Genomic DNA, 19,373 nt, shown 5'->3' on the forward strand with positions numbered 1-19,373 from the left:
TGCACCTTCAAGAGCTGGAAGCACTGGATGAAAGAATGCTCGAAGCTCAACAACACTTGGAATGTTACCAAGCACGGCTATCCAAGACATTCAACAAGAAGGTCCGCCCAAGGTCTTTCCACATTGAAGATCTTGTCCTTGCATTGCGTAGGCCTATCATCACAACTCACAAGACAAAAAGCAAGTTCACATCAAAGTGGGATAGACCATACGTAATACAAGAGGTCTACACTAACGGCGCCTACTTAATCATAGCAGAAGACGGCTTGAAGATCGGCCCCATTAACGGTAGATTTTTGAAGCGCTACTACCCCTAAAACAAACGCACCACGCTTCTGGCCCGCAAGAGCATAAACTGTGTACGGCAAAATCATCATCAAAATCACCATTAAAATCACCAAAAAAAAAAAAAAAACCATCACTCATTTGAACTACGTCATGACTTGATCCCTCCTCAACCAAGGGTACGTAGGCAACTTGAAACTTCAAAACTTCAAGTATAGTCACGTCATCAACAAAAACACAAACACTTTGAAGAATAAAGAGCAAATTCAAGAATGCAAACACTTTATTTCTTTAAAGGAAAAAGTCAGCCCTAGAGCTTGATTACAAAAAAAAAAAAAAAAAAAAAAAAAAAAAAAAAAAAAAAGGAGAAGACACTACTTGAAAACTATGTCCCTAAAACTACGGAGGTGATCTTCAAGCAAGCCTTTTTAAAGTCTTCAAAGTCTCTACCTCGGTGGGAGACAAGATGGGCAATTCCATAGCCATGCCTTTCTCTTGTTCTAGGCGTGAAATCTCTTCTTGGCATTGAGAAAGTGTAGCTCCCTGCTCCCCAAGAACACTTTCAAGTCGTGATGCTTCGATGCCCAGCTGTTCTTGCTCTCGTATCAATGTATCTAGACACACATGGATGGAAGCTAAAGAAGTCTCTGTGGCTTGATAATCTCCCGAAACAGCTTGCTGAGAAGACCGGACTTGGGTTAGTGAAAAGTCTATTGCTGCAAGCTGGTGATCTCTAACATCTGGACTCAACTTTTTTGAGGAAATAGCACGCAAGGAAAAATACTCAGTTGAGGCGGCCATCAGTTCGGCAATCTTGATCTTCAAGGATGAAGAATCAACGTTAAGATTGTCAATCGCAGAAACAAGCTTTGACAAAACCTCCTTGAGCAACGCAAGGTCCTCCAACGGGTACTTTGAAATCCCCTATCTCTCTTCTTCCTCTACCACAAGACAGCAAATATTGCAGCGGCTGTGCGATGGTTGCGCAGTGATGGTGCGATCATATATATATATATATACATACATATATATATATATATATGTGTGTGTGTGTGTGTGTGTGTGTACAGGATCCCAGAGAAGCAGATGGAGTACGGCGACTGTGCAGGTAATGATGTGGTGACTGTGCGAGTCCGCATGCAGAAAATGATGCAAGCAAGGAATCCCATTGAGGAACCCAAAGAAGTAAATGAAGTGCAGTGACTGTGCAAATAATGGTGTGGTGACTATGCAAACAGCAATCCGCATGCAGTGAAGAACGTAATAAGATGACTATATAAATTAAAAAAAAAAAAAAAAAAGGTCCGCATGCGGTGCAGCAAGGAACCCAGCAGTGCCAATCTACCATACTCGTCATCAGAACAATGTACACGCACACAAAAAGAAGGTGCAAGCTACTGTTAGCAAGTCAAGAAGAAAAAAGGAAAAAAGATGGTGGCGACAGAATTATTGAAAAGAAGAAAATAGGGGAGACATTGCAGATAGATTATTCGAGGCCTCAATACTTGGCTGAATGTTAGATGACGAAGGTAAAAGGTGCCTCTGGAAGAAAGCCACAAACCTTTGATGGTCACTTTGAATCCTACCTTCAGATTCTTACAACTGATCAAGCTTCTTCTTCATGCTCGTCGAATAATTATTTGCAAGCATGTGCAAATCTCTATTTTCGCGCTTAAGCTGTCTAATATCTTGTCTAAGATTTTCTACCTCGGCTGTCAATGATTCAACTTGATGAGTTTGAGCAAGTAGGCGTTGGCCCATGTTGGACACAGAGCCCACACATTGAACATTGAGAGCTAGGGACTCTTGAACGGCCAACTTATGGGACCGTCTTGAAAGCAGCCTATTATCTCTAGGAGTGAGGAGATTCCTAGTTACTACCGTAGCCGTTATTGCATCCCTCATCATGGAATCTTCATCTGTAAGAGGGCCATTAGAAGATAAGAAAGACGGGCACCATATATTACCTTGACGCGGCACACTTGTATCACTGCTGAGACTCAAACCTAAGCAAATGTTAGATGGGTTAGCCATTTTCAAAGATGTTAAAAGAAAAGGGTGGGATGGAGTAAAATATCAAAAAAAATACACCGGAGATGATTTTCACGAGCATGCAATCTTCAAAGTGTGCATGTTGGATGCGATCGATACCTCTATAAAAGAAGAGGCAACACAACCACCAATTCAAAAAAAAAAAAAAAAAAAAAAATCGAAGAGACATCACTCTTCAAATTTTAAAAGCTGGATTTTCCTGCGTAAAGTTTGTCAACACTTTTCAGATGCAATCTCAGCTTTTCAGATAATGTGTGCATCTTTGTCAAAGATCTCTGACAAAGTTGAAAATGTGTGGAGTTCACTATTCCAACTACCATACTTTTGCCGACAAGCGTGGGTGACAAAGCTTCACCCGCACCACTACCTGCTATTAAAATCCCTATATATGTCAACATTCATCCAAAACGCATGACTCTTCTTCCTCTCCAAGAATGCAGCTGCAACCAAACCTCTCAATATGCTCAGTTTTCTTCTTCCCTGAAAACACCTTTTCAACTAAGTCTTCAAAAGCAAATGTATCTCATATCATTAGGGTCGAAAGCAAGAGTATCTCATAGCATGCCTTTTCCACGTCCTTTCCTTTGTTCTTGTTCTTCCCTGCAAGACAAAGAGAAAGAAAGCGATCAGTCGGCACTTGAAATCAAGTTTCCCGTCTGGAACCGACTGCCGTGAACCTCCTTCCCTGATTGCTTACCTAGCACTGCTCTCAAGTACTCATCTTCAACTGTTGATGTACCCTCAAAGAAGATACCAGATGCTTGGAGAACGAATGAGGCATGAGGAAACGGTAGATCGAAGCATGTGGAGACAAGCGCAACAAAAATATGTGCTAATTCATCCGCTACTTCTTCGAAAGCAAAAGTATCTCATATCATCAGGGGCGAAAGCAAAGGTATCTCATATCATGCTTTTTCCCTGTCTTTTCCTTTGCCTTTGCTCTTGCCTGCAAGACAAGGAGAAAGAAGGCAATCAGTCGGAACCCAAAATCAAACTTCTGATCTGGAACTGATTGCCCAGAACCTTTGCCTGGTTGCTTACCTAGCGTTGCTCTCGAGTGCTCGTCTTCAATTGTTGGTAAGTCTCAAATTCCCTCAGCAAATACTTCAGGACAGTTAACATGATGTCGACTCTTTACACTGAAGCTGTCAAGTATGGATGAATCGCTGAGAAGTGATGCTCTGAAAGACCATTTAAAGGCAAAGGGTTGTGCACCACCTCGGCTATGCAAAAAGAAACAAGCAGAGAAGAATGCAGTAGAAGGAGCTGGAACAAATCATTGTAGCATAACGCCTTCCCCTGCAAAACCGCATAATCCAGACGGAGGAGTTTAAGTCAAATCCAAGCCTGACATCGTTGTTCTAATCAAAGAGCTCGAGAAGCCTCAACAACCTTCCGCTGACATCGTCGCCAAAGAGCAAAGCTTCACCGCGCGACGCCATCAAATCGCCAGTACTTCTTCAAAAGCAAAAGTATCTCATATCATTAAGGTCGAAAGCAAGAGTATCTCATATCATGCTTTCTCTATGTCCTTTCCTTTGTCCTTGTTCTTACCTGTAGGGCAAGGAGAAAGAGAGCAATTAGCCGGCACTTGAAGGAGAACAACAGTTTTCTGGTTATGGCTTCAAATTTTTTTACTTAAATTTTTAAGCTTTATCCCCAAGGTCGGAGATAGTCTTATGACAAGTTCTTTTGATGAAATTGGACCGACAGAATAGGGAGTTTGTCAGGGGCAGCAAATTTTTGGTTTTGTATGTGGCCTTGTTTCCTACTCATGAAGCTTTAGTTTTTGGCCTTGTTTCCAACATCATCCAATAATTACACCAATCAATAACACATACAATGCATCGAAATGTAGGGCTAGAGCGACACTGTTCGGCCGAAGCCTACATCTCTGAAGCTGAAGTTAAATCCAAGGAACCAACCAGTCAAATGATGCCATTTCAGACCACTCAATGGAACCAAGACACCAAAGGGGATTCCGTACCACTCAACGGAATCCAAACCAAGATACGATTCTGGACCACCTAACGGAACAACGGAGTAGAAGGGATTCTGGACCTCTCAACGAAATCTGAGTGGATACGATTTCGAACCACTCAACGGAATCGCGGAGTACAATGCATATCAAACCACTCAATAGAATCAAAGCTGAATACGGTTCCAGACCACTCAACGAAATCGCGAATCACGAGGAATTCCAGACCTCTCAACAGAATCCAGATGAAACAGGAAACCAGACCACTCAACGAAACCCCAGCGGATACTCAATTCCAGATCACTTAACATAATCGAGCGGAGGGCCAAGGAACAAATCAATGGCTCGAAGAAACAAGGCATGAATCAAGTACTCAAAATATAGAAGCTGAACGAAACAAGAAATGGAACAATGATACGATATGTGAAATAAGTCTCGAAACAACAAACCCCATGATAATGGGTTCATGGTCAACTACTAGCCCTCACATTTCATCACAACATGCCAATCATACAAATCAAACCACATTCCACAAACATTCCAATGCACAATCAAAACATACTTAATAAACAAGTATAATATAATACGATGCCACTAGTACGCAAATCAACTCGCAAGTCAATCAAGGATACACGCCATCTCGATAAGCCCATCATGCTTCATGAAGTCTCAAGAGCACTCTAAGATAACCGATATGCTAGAAGAACTCGGGCTAGTTGACTGAAAAGTCAACCATCGATCAAGGTCATGAGTAGGGTCCACAACCCTAGAAATCTAAACTGAAAGATCCACTTATCAGATTTCTAATCCGTAACTTCCCAAGGTCCAATTATGCTTCTATAATAACATAATAAAATCTAACTACAATCCGACGGTCGGATCTCCGCCAATCACAAATTCAAGTGGCGATCAACGTTTTATTTTACGAACTTACAAATCCAACTTAGGAAGATTTGTACATCGGATTCTCAATTCGTCAATTTCTATGGTCGTCAAATATTACGTACTATAATATATCAAAGTTTGGTGACGATCCAACGGTCGGATCGTTGATTCATACAATGATCAAGTGATGTATCGTAATGAAACTAAGTTGAAACAATCAACCACGTCATACGGACATTAATTCATAGATCAGGATATAAATTTAGAGTAAATAACATCGATGGCCCATTAGCCACACACCATCGCACGCACTGCCGCCGGTGGCGGTTTCCGACGAACTGAAACCTAATTTTTCGACTAACTCTAAAAAATACCAAATTTTACAGGCAAGTATATTTCAATGAGAGGAACAACTTTCATACCTGAGCTGAAGTCCAATTCACTCGGGAAACACCCGAAAACACCCACGAACGGCCAGAAACCCTTTATTTGGGTGTTCTTGATTTGACTCCAAAACAGCTCTACCGCCCCCAAAATTGTTTGGGATTTGTTCCAGGCCTCAACAGGATGCTGTAGGTGGTGGTAAGCAAAGGAAATTGTTTCAGATTTTGGTGGATCAAAGCCAAACTCGTCGCACACCCCCCTGGTGCGGTTTCTCTTGAAATTCACCCAATTCCATCAATTTTCGGGTGAAAATGGAAAATTTAACGATTCAATTAGAAGTAAGTATCATTTTGGCATCTTTTCCGTCGTCAACGGTGGCCGGAATTAGAAGATCCGGCCAGGTCAGGTCTGCGAGTACACGGGTCACAAGGGGGAAACCCCATTGGGTGTTTCTCACCCTCTCTCGTTTCTTTCCTTGATCTCTCTTCTGATTGGGCATCACCCCAATCCCTCATTTCTCTTCTTTCTTTTCGTCCCCAGCCACACACGTGGCTCCATCCTAAAGCACCTTGCTCCAGATTTTGCTGGAGCAATCTAGAAATGGAAACCAAATTTACAAAAATGTCCCTAACTTTAAACATTAATAACTCATTCGTTATAACTCCGTTTCACGAACGGTTTACGCCTATGCATTCGTGAGATCGAGTTCTATTCGAAAATATAAATTGTGATCTCAAAAGGTTCACGAATTTTAAATAATTAATTTCCAAACTTTAACTTCGTAACTAGTTTAATTAAAATCTAAATTCAAACAAATTAATATAAATTCTCGAAAATAATATAAAATCTCAATAATACAAATATGTAGATTATAACAGTGAATCTAGGAACGGGATTTCACACTTTACATTAAATAAATTAAGTTATTAGATGATTTTTTTGTTAAACAAAATTTAATGCAAGCCATTTTCATTAAGTTAGAACTGATAATTTCTTACACGACTCATGTTATATGACACAAAAATAAAGGGTTTTGGGCTAACATAATAACTAATCGGATCGTTATCGGGTCACCTGTTAAGAACCTGTTAGTAACAGGTCCTTAACGGGTTTACATTCGGGTAATTTGTAGATAATCCGCTTCAACCCATTAAGAAACAAATTATTTGATGTTTTTAAAGTTAAACTAATATAAAAACTTACCATAAAATATAATACTCATAGTGTATGTAATGTGTATTAAATATGTATTATTATTCTATATAAGTCAAAAAAAATTTAAGTTTTATTTATTTATTTATTTTTATTATGATAGTTTCTTCTTATCATTACTGGTATAAATTTTACTTGACAAGCTGTCCAAAATTTAAATCAACTAGTGTAGTATTAGTATAGGCAAAAAAAAAAAAAAAAAAAAAAACAAACATTCTTGAGTCAACAATCTAACAAAGTTCTTTACTCTCTCTCATGCAATCATACTCATGAATGTTTTATCCTCTTAAAAGTGAGATTAATACAATATAAAACACATTAAAAATGAAAATATCAAAGTAATTTAAATATCGAAACACACTAAAAATTATAATAATTAATATACAATTGCAAAAAAATGTGAAAAAAATATGCAAATGCTCATGATCACATCCTCTACACTTTGAGACGGGTACATCGTCTTTCACTTACTCCTCTATTGTAATATCAATATCAAAGTAATTAAATATCCAAAATACATTAAAAAAATTATAATAATTACTTTACAATTGCGAAAAAATGTGAAAAAATATGCACAAACTCGTGATCGCATCCTCTAAAATTTGAGATGGGTATATCATCGTTTGAATTTTTAAACCCATAAAAATTCATAATAATTAATATACAAGTGTAAAAAATGAGAAAGAATATATCAACGCTCGTGATTGCATCCTCCATGCATAGACAATGGTTACATCTTCGTTTAGATTTTTAAAACCTTCAAACCCTCATGAATAATGTTTTTTGTTTCATTGCAAAATTAATAAAGAGCTCATAATAATTATTGTAGAAGTGTAAAAAATATATAAAAAAAAATCTACAATTACTCGTAATGAAAAGTTTTACAATTTTCATGAAGGTCAACTCCGAAATACGACACCATAATCTATAAACCTCATATTTTTATTTAATCGTCAATTGTCATTTACGATTTATTCTTCTCATCGAATTTCGCTTTTCAGATTTTCTCTTTTGAAAACATTATCTTTTAGCATAAGTGAAAAATGGACATCTCTCTTCTTAAAAGCCTCCTCTCTCTCTCTCTCTCTCTCTCTCTCTACACACACACACACATATGTACATATATATATAGATATATATGTATATGTATATATGTAATGCGAAGTACACTACATATCTAATTGCGTTTTATTTTTATTTAGCATAGAACTGATAATGCATGTTATGGTTAGGTCAAGATTTCTGCATGCCGATTTAGTCATCCATAAACGCCCCCACTCAAAAGTTACATTGAAAAGGCTTGCACATAATTTCCAGATAATAAAATAAAACTATCAAAGTCACCTGCTGATGAAATTATGCAAAACGAAATATCTTCTTCCCTCGTTATTATGTGTGAGGTTTTCAATGTTGAAATGTCAAAAACTGATCAGTAAAGTCAATGTCTGCTATAGCATGGAAGACAATAAACGCATGATTGGACCAGAAAATAGAAGCCTGTCGATGTCATACTTTGAATCTTTCAAACCCAACTAACTCATTCCTAGTGAATGCTGTTCAATAATTGAATAAGCGATACTCTATCGGTTATAATATAAATAAAAAAATAATATAGTTTTTGTGTTCTTTTATTTATTTTATAACTGTAGAGTAACTGCTTGAATGCTAAACACTCAACTTACAAAGTTTAAAGATTAATATCATATACTAATTTCTAGTCACACATCTCTCACCGGTAGAAAATACAATTACAAGCTTGGTAGATTACTTATTAAGAGGTGATTTATGCAGTCACTTATCTCTTTCACATACTCCTCCATTTTGTAGTCTTTTATATATTAAGTAGTATTCTTCTTCACTTGTAAGTGAAAGGTTTTAGGTTCACTTCTCGCCAAAGACGAATTTGAACCATATTATTGCTAACCCATTATGAGGCTAATTAATCTTGTCACATTTCTTTTAGTGTAGATGATATTAACTTTTTTTTTTTTAAAAAAAAAAAAAAAAAAAAAGAACCTCCTACATACATATGTAATGCGACATGCACTATATTTCTAAACGTATTTTATTTTTATTGATACTTATTTGACATGGAACTGATTATGCATGTTAGGGGTAGGTCAAGATTTTTGCATGCCCATTTAGTCATCCATAAACGCCCCCACTCAAAGTTATATTGAAACGACTTGCACATAATTTCCATATAATAAAATAAAACTGTCAAAGTCACATGCTGACGAAATTATGCAAAACGAAATATCTTCTTCCCTTGTTATTATGTGCGAGGTTTTCAGTGTTGAAATGTCTAAAGTGATCACTAACGTCAATGTCTTCTATAGCATGGAAGAAAATAAACGAATGATTGGACATGAAAATAGAAGCCTGTCAATGTCATACTTTGAATCTTCCACTAGTGAATGCTGTTCAATACAGAACCAACGATTCTTTATATGTCATAATATAAATAAAAAAATAATATATTTTCTTTATTCTTCCACTTATTTTATAATCATAGAATAACCGCTTGAATGTTGTACTCAACTAACAAAGTTTAAAGATTAATATCATATACTAATTTCTAGTCACACATCTCTCACCGGTAGAAAATACAATTACAAGCTTGGTAGATTACTTATTAAGAGGTGATTTTTGCATTCACTTTTCTCTTTCACATACTCCTCCGTTTTCTAGTCTTTTATATATTAAGTGGTATTCATCTTCACTTGTAAGTGAGAGATGTTTGATTCTATTCTTATCAAATGCGAATTTAAACCATATTATTGTTAGCCCATTATGAGGCTAAATCCATCACATTTCCCTTAGTGTAGATAATATTGACTTTTCAAAAAAAAAAAAAATCATCCTATATATATATATATATATATATATATCTGTAATGCGACCTACACTATATTTCTAAAGGAAACCTAATGAAAATGATTTGAAAACTTTGAGTTTTAACGATAAAAACAAAATAAGGGGTAAAGTGAATAATATCAGGATTGACTTTTTAGTGTAAAAATATAATTTTTCGTTAAAGTAAATAGTATCACGGACTTTTCGTTAAAACTCCATATTTTCTAAAGGTTTTATTTTTATTGATACTTATTTGACATGAAACTGATTATGCATGTTAGGGGTCGGTCAAGATTTTTGCATGCCCATTTAGTCATCCATAAACGCCCCCCACTTTAACTTACATCGAAACGACTTGCACATAATTTCGAGATAATAAAATAAAACTGTCAAAGTTACCTGCTGACGAAATAATGCAAAACGAAATATCTTCTTTGTTATTATGTGTGAGGTTTTCAATGTTGAAATGAAAATATTTTTCAGTGTGACCGGTACACAAGATGATACATTATGTGTTATTATACAAATGAAGGGATATGTGTTATAAAGTTAATAGCTTAAAAGATAAAATTTCTCACTACTTATATAAAAACTCGTGATGTATTATCTATATTCTGATCACAATAAAAAATTTCTGGTTGAAATGTCTAAAGTGATCACTATGTCAATGTCTGCTACAGCATGGAAGAAAATAACGTATGATTGGACCAGAAAATAAGAGCCTGTCAATGTCATACTTTGAATCTTCCAAACCCCAACTCACCATTCCTAATGAAAGCTGTTCAATAACTTATTTGCGCGGTAATAGGGAGTCGGTCAGGGGCAACTAATTTTTGGTTTTGTATGTGGGCTTGTTTCCTACTCATGAGGCTTTAGTTTTTGTCCTTATTATATTGTATTTTGTGCTTTTCATTAAATTTCAAATTTTTTACATTAAATAAAGTTACTAGATGATTTTTTGTTAAACAAAACTTAATCCTAGCAATTTTCATTAAAGTTGGAGCTGATAATTTCTTACACAACTCGTGTTATATGACACGAAAATAACGGGTTTCGAGTCAACACAATAACTAATTAGATCGTTATCGAGTCACCCGTTAAAAACCTGTTAATAAAAGGTCCTTAACGAATTTACATGCAGGTAATCTGTGGGAAACCCATTTCAATCCATTAAGAAACAAATTATTTGATGATTTTAAAGTAATATAAAAACTTACTATTATATTAGTGTCTGTAACGTATATGAAATATATATATATATATATATATATATATATATATATATATTATTGTATTATTATTCTACATAGGTTAAAAAATTTTTATTTTTGTTATGAGAGTTTCTTCTTATCATTATTGGTATAAATTTTACTTGACAAGCCATCCAAAATTGAAATCAACTAGTATGGTATTCTTTTTTGGACAAACGATATTATCTACACTAAGAGAAGTGGTGAGCTTAGCCTCACAATGAACTAGCAATAATGTGGTTCAACTTCGCCCTTGGTGAGAATCGAACCTAACATCTCTCACTTAATAGTGAAGAGGAATACCACTAGACCGTAGTATTAGTATAGGTAAAAAAACAAACTTTCTAAAGTCAACGACCTAACAAAGTTCTTTACTCTCTCTCATAAAGTCATACTCATAAATGTTTTATCCTCTTAAAAGTAGGATTTATACATTATAAAACACTTAAAAAATGAAAATATCATAGTAATTTAAATAATCCAAACACATTAAAAATTATAATAATTAATTTACGATTGCGAAAAAATGTGAAAAAATACGCAAACGCTCGTGATCGCATCCTCTACGTTTTGAGACAGGTACATCGTGGTTTTAATTTTTAAAACCCTACAAACCCTCGTGAGTAGTATTTTAGGGGAGTTCAAAATAAATAATAATTAATGTACAAGTGTGAAAATTGTGAAAGAATACATAAACACTCGTGATCGCATCCTCCATGCATAGATGATAGTTATACCGTCGTTTATATTTTTCAAACTCTCCAAACCCTCATGAATAATGTATTTTGTTTGAGTGAAAAATTAATAAAAAAATCATAATAATTATTGTAGAAGGGTGAACTTTTATGAAAAGTCCATAAACTTTTATGAGTGAAAAATATAAAAACAATCTACAATCAATAGTAATGGCAAACTTTACAACTTTTATGAAAAGGTCAACTCCGAAATCTGATATCATAGTCCATAAACTTTAGATTTATATTTAATCATCGATTGTCGTTTACGCTTTATTTTTTTCACCGAATTTCGTTTTTTGATTGTCGATATATATGTAATGCGACCTACACCGCATATCTAAACACGTTTTGTGACAACCCATCCCTAATTTTATGTTTTTATTAATTTTAAAAGTGTGAATTTACGAAAATGCCTTAGAGGCAAGGACTTTAACTTCCGTTGACCATTGTCTAGAGGAACGTAGGACTTATTCTTTTAGCTCGTAGTACTCGTCACTATGAACGCATGGGCGAAAGCCGTTTGCGAGTCTGGAGTATAACGGTATAGTTACGGACATTTGAAATTGGTTATTCAAAGTTTAGTTTTAATTAAATTAAATTCCCACCTTGTGGGATGAGGCCCAATCAGCCTTCAGCAAGGAATAAAGGACTAATCAAATTAAAGGGACAAGGAACCAATTAGAAGAGAGGGAGAGGGCAGCAGCCAATCAGGAAAAAGAGGGATTTCTCCCTTCCATTCCCGTCAGCCTTTCAGCCCGTGCAACCCAGTTCGACCTCCCATTTTCCAAGGCCGATTAAGGCCAACTCCAGTGGAATTTTTCGAAGCCACCACCACCATCTTGAAACTCTCATTCCCCTCTACAAAACCCACCCAAGACCCACCTTGATTAACCACGGTATATGGCGGTTTGAGGCCACGAAAGTCGACGAAAATCAACAGTGCTTTGGCCACTCTTTTCAATTTTTCGACGAATCAGCAAAGCGATGGCCGATGCTACCACTTGGGATTTGTAGCCCATCATCCCTGGAGCAAATCTCAACCAGCCTTGACCTCGTTGGACCACCGTAGATGAAGAATCGACGCCGGGAAGCTTTAAGCACCCGCCGGCTTTGTGGGAAAAATTGACCATCTTCCGTCCACTTTTGGACTTCATGGCAGGTATGAAAGTTTTTCCTTTATTCAAGATCTTCATTTGTGTGAAATTTGAGAATTTTTAGAAATAATGAAATTTTTCGGCAAACCGTGGCGACGCGTGGGCTGAAACCCCACCTGACTATCTTAGGCTAATTTGGATGTTGCAATTCTATATTTGACATCCGTTTAGTGAAATTACGATGTTTTAATGTAGTCTCGTAGTTGACCACCTAGTTGGCCGTCATGGGGTTCTTGCATGAATTGATGATCCGACCATTGGATCGTCATCAAACCTTAGTACCCTATAGTACATAATATTTGAGGTCCATAGGAACTTACAGATCAAAAATCCGAGGTACAGATCTTCCGGATCGAATTACGTAGGGTTGTGGACCGTACAGTGATAGGGGCATATTTATGCACCTTAGTTTAGCTTGTCTTGTGCATTTAAAGTGTTTTTCCTTAGTAAACTAGTCTTTTAAGCTAGTTTTATGTATTTTCAGGATTTAAGGGCAAAGTATGCAAAAGGATGCATTTTGGAGCCTTTTGGAGCAAATTAGAGATTGGAATGGATATCATATGCTTGGAGCCAAGAGGATGGACGAAATTGAAGACTTGAAGATGATGATTCCTACTTAAACAAGGTTTCCTACTTGAAGTAGGAAAGTTAAATCCTAAAAGACCTCATGTTTGAGCAACATTGAAGACTCCTATCTATTCTAAGTCACAAAACAAAGTCTCTTGCATCAGCAAAGTCCTTGCCGTGTATCCCCTTTGTGTTTGCCTTCCTTGCCGTGCAAGGAAGGGCCTTGTTTCCCATTCTATCATTTCAACCACATGCACTCTTCATCATTAAACCATATATATTCTCCCATGGATTAATCACCCAAGCCATATAACAATCCCTTGCCGTGCAAAACCATCCATTCCAGCATGAATCCTTAAGCCGTGCATTTCATATCCATTTTCCAGCTTTCCCACTTCATCATTGCAGCACATTCTCTTCCATATTCCCTCTTTAATCCACATGCATTCATCATCATTCACCCTAGCTGTCACTCACATGCATTTCCTTCATTATTTCAGCCACATGCACCCATAATCATTCACTCCCCTAGCCGTGACATGCATTCATCATTCAGCAACTTTTCCTAGCTGTTTTTCACATGCATTCCCTTCATTATTTCAGCCACATGCACCCATAATCATAGAGCCACATGCAATCTTAATCATTCAGCCACATATTCTCCCATTCTCCCTATAAAACCATGCATTCCCTCACCAACAAGGAGGACTTCCCTTTGTGCCATGCACTCCCACTCCAGCTTTCCAGCATTCCACACCTCCATTCACCACAGAAATTCATCCATTCTCTCCCATTCCATTCATAGAACCCGTGCATAATTCATACACTTCACACCATCTCCAAAACACTACCCAACCATCACACATCCATTCCTCCATACAAATACCACCCCAAAACCTATCCTTAGACCTTGTGCCGCAACAAATAGGAGGAGAAGAGGGCCTAAACGTTCATACAATCAAGTTTGAGTTGTTGGAATTTTTAGGTGTTTCCTTTCCTCGATTTCAATGGTTAAATTTACTTATCTTTGTCTTGTACGTATGAGGAACTAAACCCCCTTTAGCTAGGGGGTGATTCGAAACCATGTTTATGCTTGCAATATGAATTGATTACCTTTGGTTGGAATTTCATGAGTTGTGGATTCAATTTGTTTAACTGTTTGATTGATAACTTATTTATGTATGTTTATTGAGAGTGCACGCTTAATTTTCATGCATGAATATGACGCTAGAATATAAGTGAGTTTCACCTAATAGTTATGAACTTATATTCACAAGTAGTGGAGGTTGCTTATAAACAGTCGCGTTAAATGAATTCTTGGCACTAGTTTCATGCTCATCATAGTAACGAAGGCATCGTCAACACTTATAGTTTTCATGATGCTTAATGATCTTTGATTGTATCTTTATTGTGCTTTTCACGTAAAGGACTTTTGGAGAATGTTTTGAATTGCGTTGCGCTAACCTATCCAATTCATTAACTTAAGGAGAACTTGACGGTTAATTTAAGCAGACCTAATTAACCCGGGGTGTTGAGTTTCATAATTTATCGAAAGACCAACTGAAAATCATCTTGTATGCAAGTGTAACATGTGTGGAGAATAACCTTCTAGCTAGCATTCCATCCATATTTTCATCACATTCATATTTACATTCTGCCCTTAATTACAATTTGTGCATTTTATTTAATTTCGTCAAAAACTCAATCCCCCTTTATTTTGTTAAGTCTTAGTCGTTACAATCTATCTTATTTTGTGTTTTTAAGTATTTGGAGTCTTGTGGACTTGTTTTGAGTTTTTGTTAAGTGAGTTAAGTGTTTTTAAGTTTAGTTTTTGTGTTTTTAAGTCAATTTATATTAGATTAGCACCCCTAGTTAATCCCCGGTTAGAACGATCCCTACTTACATCATTACTACAATTGTCACAAATAGGGTTTAATTTGTGTGTCACATTCGTAACGCATCAAATTTTGGCGCCGTTGCCGGGGATTAGCAAAGTTGCTAATCCCTTGTCTTGAGTCTTGTTTAAATTGTTTAGTTCTGTTTTGTTTTAATTTTTTTTTGCACCGTGTGTGTGTGTTTTTGTGCCGTGTGTGGCACCTTATTTCCTTACTTGTGCCGAGTCTATTAGATTGATTGCTAACCTTGTTTGTTCTTGTGTGCATGTACTAGTTTATGACCCGTGGCTCACAAACTGTTCGTGAGCATATCTCCGACTTTGACGGCGATTTCGAGAGGACTTTGAGAAGGAAAAAGAAATCGCAAGCGTCTAATCCTCCTAGTCCCGAACCTGAATTAAAGGAGCAAGAAGTTGAAATTGAGGTTGAAGAGGAAGTACCAACCATGGCAGTGGACAATCGAACCATCAAAGAGCTTTCTGCCTCGGGTTTGGCCAATGCAGCCCCTCTTTGCATCCAATACCCTAGGGCAGCCCCTGAGAAGACCGATGAATTTGAGTTAAAGTCCAGCTTGCTACATCATATACCCAAGTTCTATGGGTTATCAATGGAGGACCCCAATAAGCATTTAAAGGAGTTCGAAGTCGTATGCTCAAGTATGACACCGGTGAACGTGGACAGCAACATATTGAAGATGAAGGCTTTTCCTTTTTCTTTGTTGGAGAAGGCCAAGGATTGGTTGTATGAGTTGGCTCCCGGCACTGTCACATCATGGGAGAGTATGAAGCGAGCCTTCTTAGAGAAGTTCTTTCCGACATCACGAGTCATTCTTCTTCGCAAGAAGATTAGTGAAATTCAGCAAAGCCAAGGTGAATCTTTTCCAACTTATTATGAACGTTTTAAAACTCTTGTTGCTTCATGTCCACAACACCAAATGAAGGAGGAGCTACTTCTTCAATATTTTTACGAAGGTCTTCTACCACTTGAACGACAAATGTTGGATGCATCCGCGGGAGGAGCTCTAGTGGACAAGACACCTAGGGATGCCAAAACTCTCATTGCTAATCGAGCACTCAATGCACAACAATATGAAGGTGTTGGGCAGAGAGACACCCCACGGCCACATCATGTAAATGAGGTAAGTTCTATTTCTGAGTTACAATCCCAGATGGCTAACCTTACGTCTATGTTATCGCAGTTTGTTGAAGGCCCTAAAACGCAAGGAACTACAATCTGTGGTGTATGCTCCATTCAAGGACACCAATCTGATCAATGCCCTCAATTAATTGAGAACGAATGATGGGAATCTGCCAATGCCGTGGGCTATCAAAATCAAAACCAACCAAGGGGTGATCCTTTCTCCAACATATACAATTAGGGATGGTGTGACCACCCCAATTTCAGATGGAGAGATGCACCACAATATGCCCAACAAAGTGGATTCCGACAACCCCCGGGTTTCTTTCCAAGGCCAATGGCACCACAACCACCTCCTCAAGCACAATCATCCCAAACCAACTCAGGTACGTCTATGAATGACGATAAAACATATCAGTTACTAACCACAATGGCGCAGGGAATGTAGAACCAAGCAAAGGAGGTTAATGAGCTAAAGAAGCAAATGGGCCAAATGGCCGAATTTTTGGGACAATTCCGTGAAAATGGTAAGTTACCAAGCACTACGGTGGTCAATCCCAAGGATGGTTTTGAAACCGCCAATGCAATCACCTTAAGAAGTGGCAAGGAAGTTGGAACCACCGCACAACCACCAAAATCAAGCCAAGAAGAGGATGAAAGGTTGTTGCAAGAGGAAGAGAGGAAGGGCAAAGCCACGGCAAGGGTGGAGCAACCCTTGCCGCAACCACTTCAAGCTCCTAGGCCGTCCAACAAATGTAAGGTAGGTCCAAACTCAATTGTTTCTAACGTGATTCCACCAAATGTGCCCTTTCCTAGCAGGTTTATGCAAACCAAGATAGAGGAGGATGAAAAAGACATCCTGGAGACGTTTAGGAAGGTGCATGTCAATATCCCGCTCCTTGATGCAATAAAGCAAATTCCGAAGTATGCGAAGTTTTTGAAAAAGATTTGTACAACAAGGAAACGGATTCGGGAAAAAGAGGTGGTACATGTAAGTGAGAATGTCTCTGCCATATTGCAAAGAAAGCTGCCACCTAAATGCAAAGATCCAGGTAGTTTCACTATCCCTTGTGTAATTGGTAATAAAAGGTTCGAACATGCTATGCTAGATTTAGGTGCATCAATTAATGTCATGCCATACTCTGTTTATGCATCTATGAATCTAGGAGAGCTTAAAAATGATGGTGTCATTATTCAATTAGCTAATCGATCTAATGCATACCCGAGAGGAGTTTTGGAAGATGTTTTGGTGCAGGTGGACCATTTGATTTTTCCTGCAGATTTCTATGTGCTTGACATGGAGGATTCAACCCACTCTCGACCATCGCCACTCTTACTTGGACGACCTTTCATGAAAACAGCCCACACTAAGATTGATGTGGCCAAGGGAGCCTTAACTATGGAGTTTGGTGGTGATACTATTAACTTTAAAGTTTCTGAATCCATTGAGAATACTAATGATGTTCGTTCTTGTTTTGCCATTGGTATAATTAAAAATTTAGGGCCGGAACGTTCATCACCAATCAAGAAGGATGCATCTAGAACCACCATCGAGGAAGGAATTGGATTGGAGCAAAAAGAGCACGCCACTACCCTAAAAACATCCAATATGGCTGTGCCTTGTGCTAAAATTGGCGAGATGGTGGCTGCCCTAGGGGCATTGCCACAACATCCTAGTAAGTCTCCAATCCCAATTCCGATCCCCATTTCAACTAATAGGTTGTTACCTTCTTTGGTGCAGGTACCCAATCAATTTCAAGGTGGTGGGAGCATGTACATGGACGTTCGGAACCAAAACACCACCATCAGGGAGGATCGTTATCCCCGCCCATTCAGTGAGCCATATTATGAAAGTGTTCAAGGAGCATACCGTGGAGGACATACCTCTCTATGCCGTGGGCTCTAAGTAAGAAATGAAGGTATTGTCCGGCTGCAAGACGTAAAAGAAAGCACTACTTGGGAGGCAACCCAATACACTGAATAAAAAAAAGCATGTTCATTGATCTTCGAGAAATTACAAGTGAGTACAAAAATAATAATAATAATAATAATAATAATAATAATGCGAAAGATGGAGCCTTCACAAAGGTTGTTTACGTGAAGCCCCACTACTTGGCAAAACTCCAGGCGCGGGAGGCATCGAAGATGGATCATTCGAGGCCTCAATACTTGGTGGAACGCTAGATGACGCAGGAAAAAGGTGCCTCTGGAAGAAAGCCGCAAGCCTTTGACGGTCACTTTGAATTCAACCTTCAGATTCTTGCAGCTGGTCAAGCTTCCTCTTCATGCTTGTCGAATAATTATTTGCAAGCACGTGCAAACTTCTATTCTCGTGCTTAAGCTGTTTGATCTCTTGCTTAAGATTTTCCACCTCCACCATCAATGATGCAACTTGACGGGATCGAGCAAGTAGGCGTTGGCCCATGTTGGACACATAGCCCGCACACTGAACACTAAGAGCTAGGGATTCTTGAACGGCTAACTCATCAGACCATCCTGAAAGCAGCCTACTATCTTTAGGAGTGAGGAGGTTCCTAACTACTATCGTAGCTATTGTTGCATCCTTCATCACAGAGTCTTCACCTGTAAGATGGCCATTAGAAGATAAGAAAGATGGGCACCATACATTTACCTGACGCGGCGCACTCGGATCACTGCTGAGACTCAAATCTAAGCAAATGTTAGATGGGTTAGCCATTTTTCAAAGATGTTAAAAGAGAAGGGTTGGATGTAGTAAAATCTCAAAGGGCCGGAGACGATTTTCACGAATGGGCAATCTTCAAAGTGTGCATGTTAGAGGTGATCGGTACCACTATAAAAGGAGAGGCAACACAACCACCGATTCAAAAAGCCGAATTTTCCTGCGCAAAGTTCGTCAACACTCTTCAGACACAATCTCGGCTTTTCAGATAACGCGTGCAATTTTGTCAAAAGATCTCTGACAAAGTTGAAAACGCGTGGAAGTCATTATCCTAACTACA

At 37.9% G+C, this 19,373-nt stretch overlaps 1 pseudogene; it reads left to right on the forward strand.

Moving 5' to 3' along the window:
- The first annotated feature begins 15,532 nt into the window (after positions 1–15,532).
- LOC148693775 (uncharacterized) lies at positions 15,533–18,302 on the forward strand (annotated as a pseudogene).
- Positions 18,303–19,373: the final 1,071 nt, after the last annotated feature.

The sequence above is a fragment of the Pyrus communis genome, chromosome 10 (assembly GCF_041283825.1).
Source record: "Pyrus communis isolate YQ-2024b chromosome 10, ASM4128382v1, whole genome shotgun sequence".
Lineage (NCBI taxonomy): Eukaryota > Viridiplantae > Streptophyta > Magnoliopsida > Rosales > Rosaceae > Pyrus > Pyrus communis.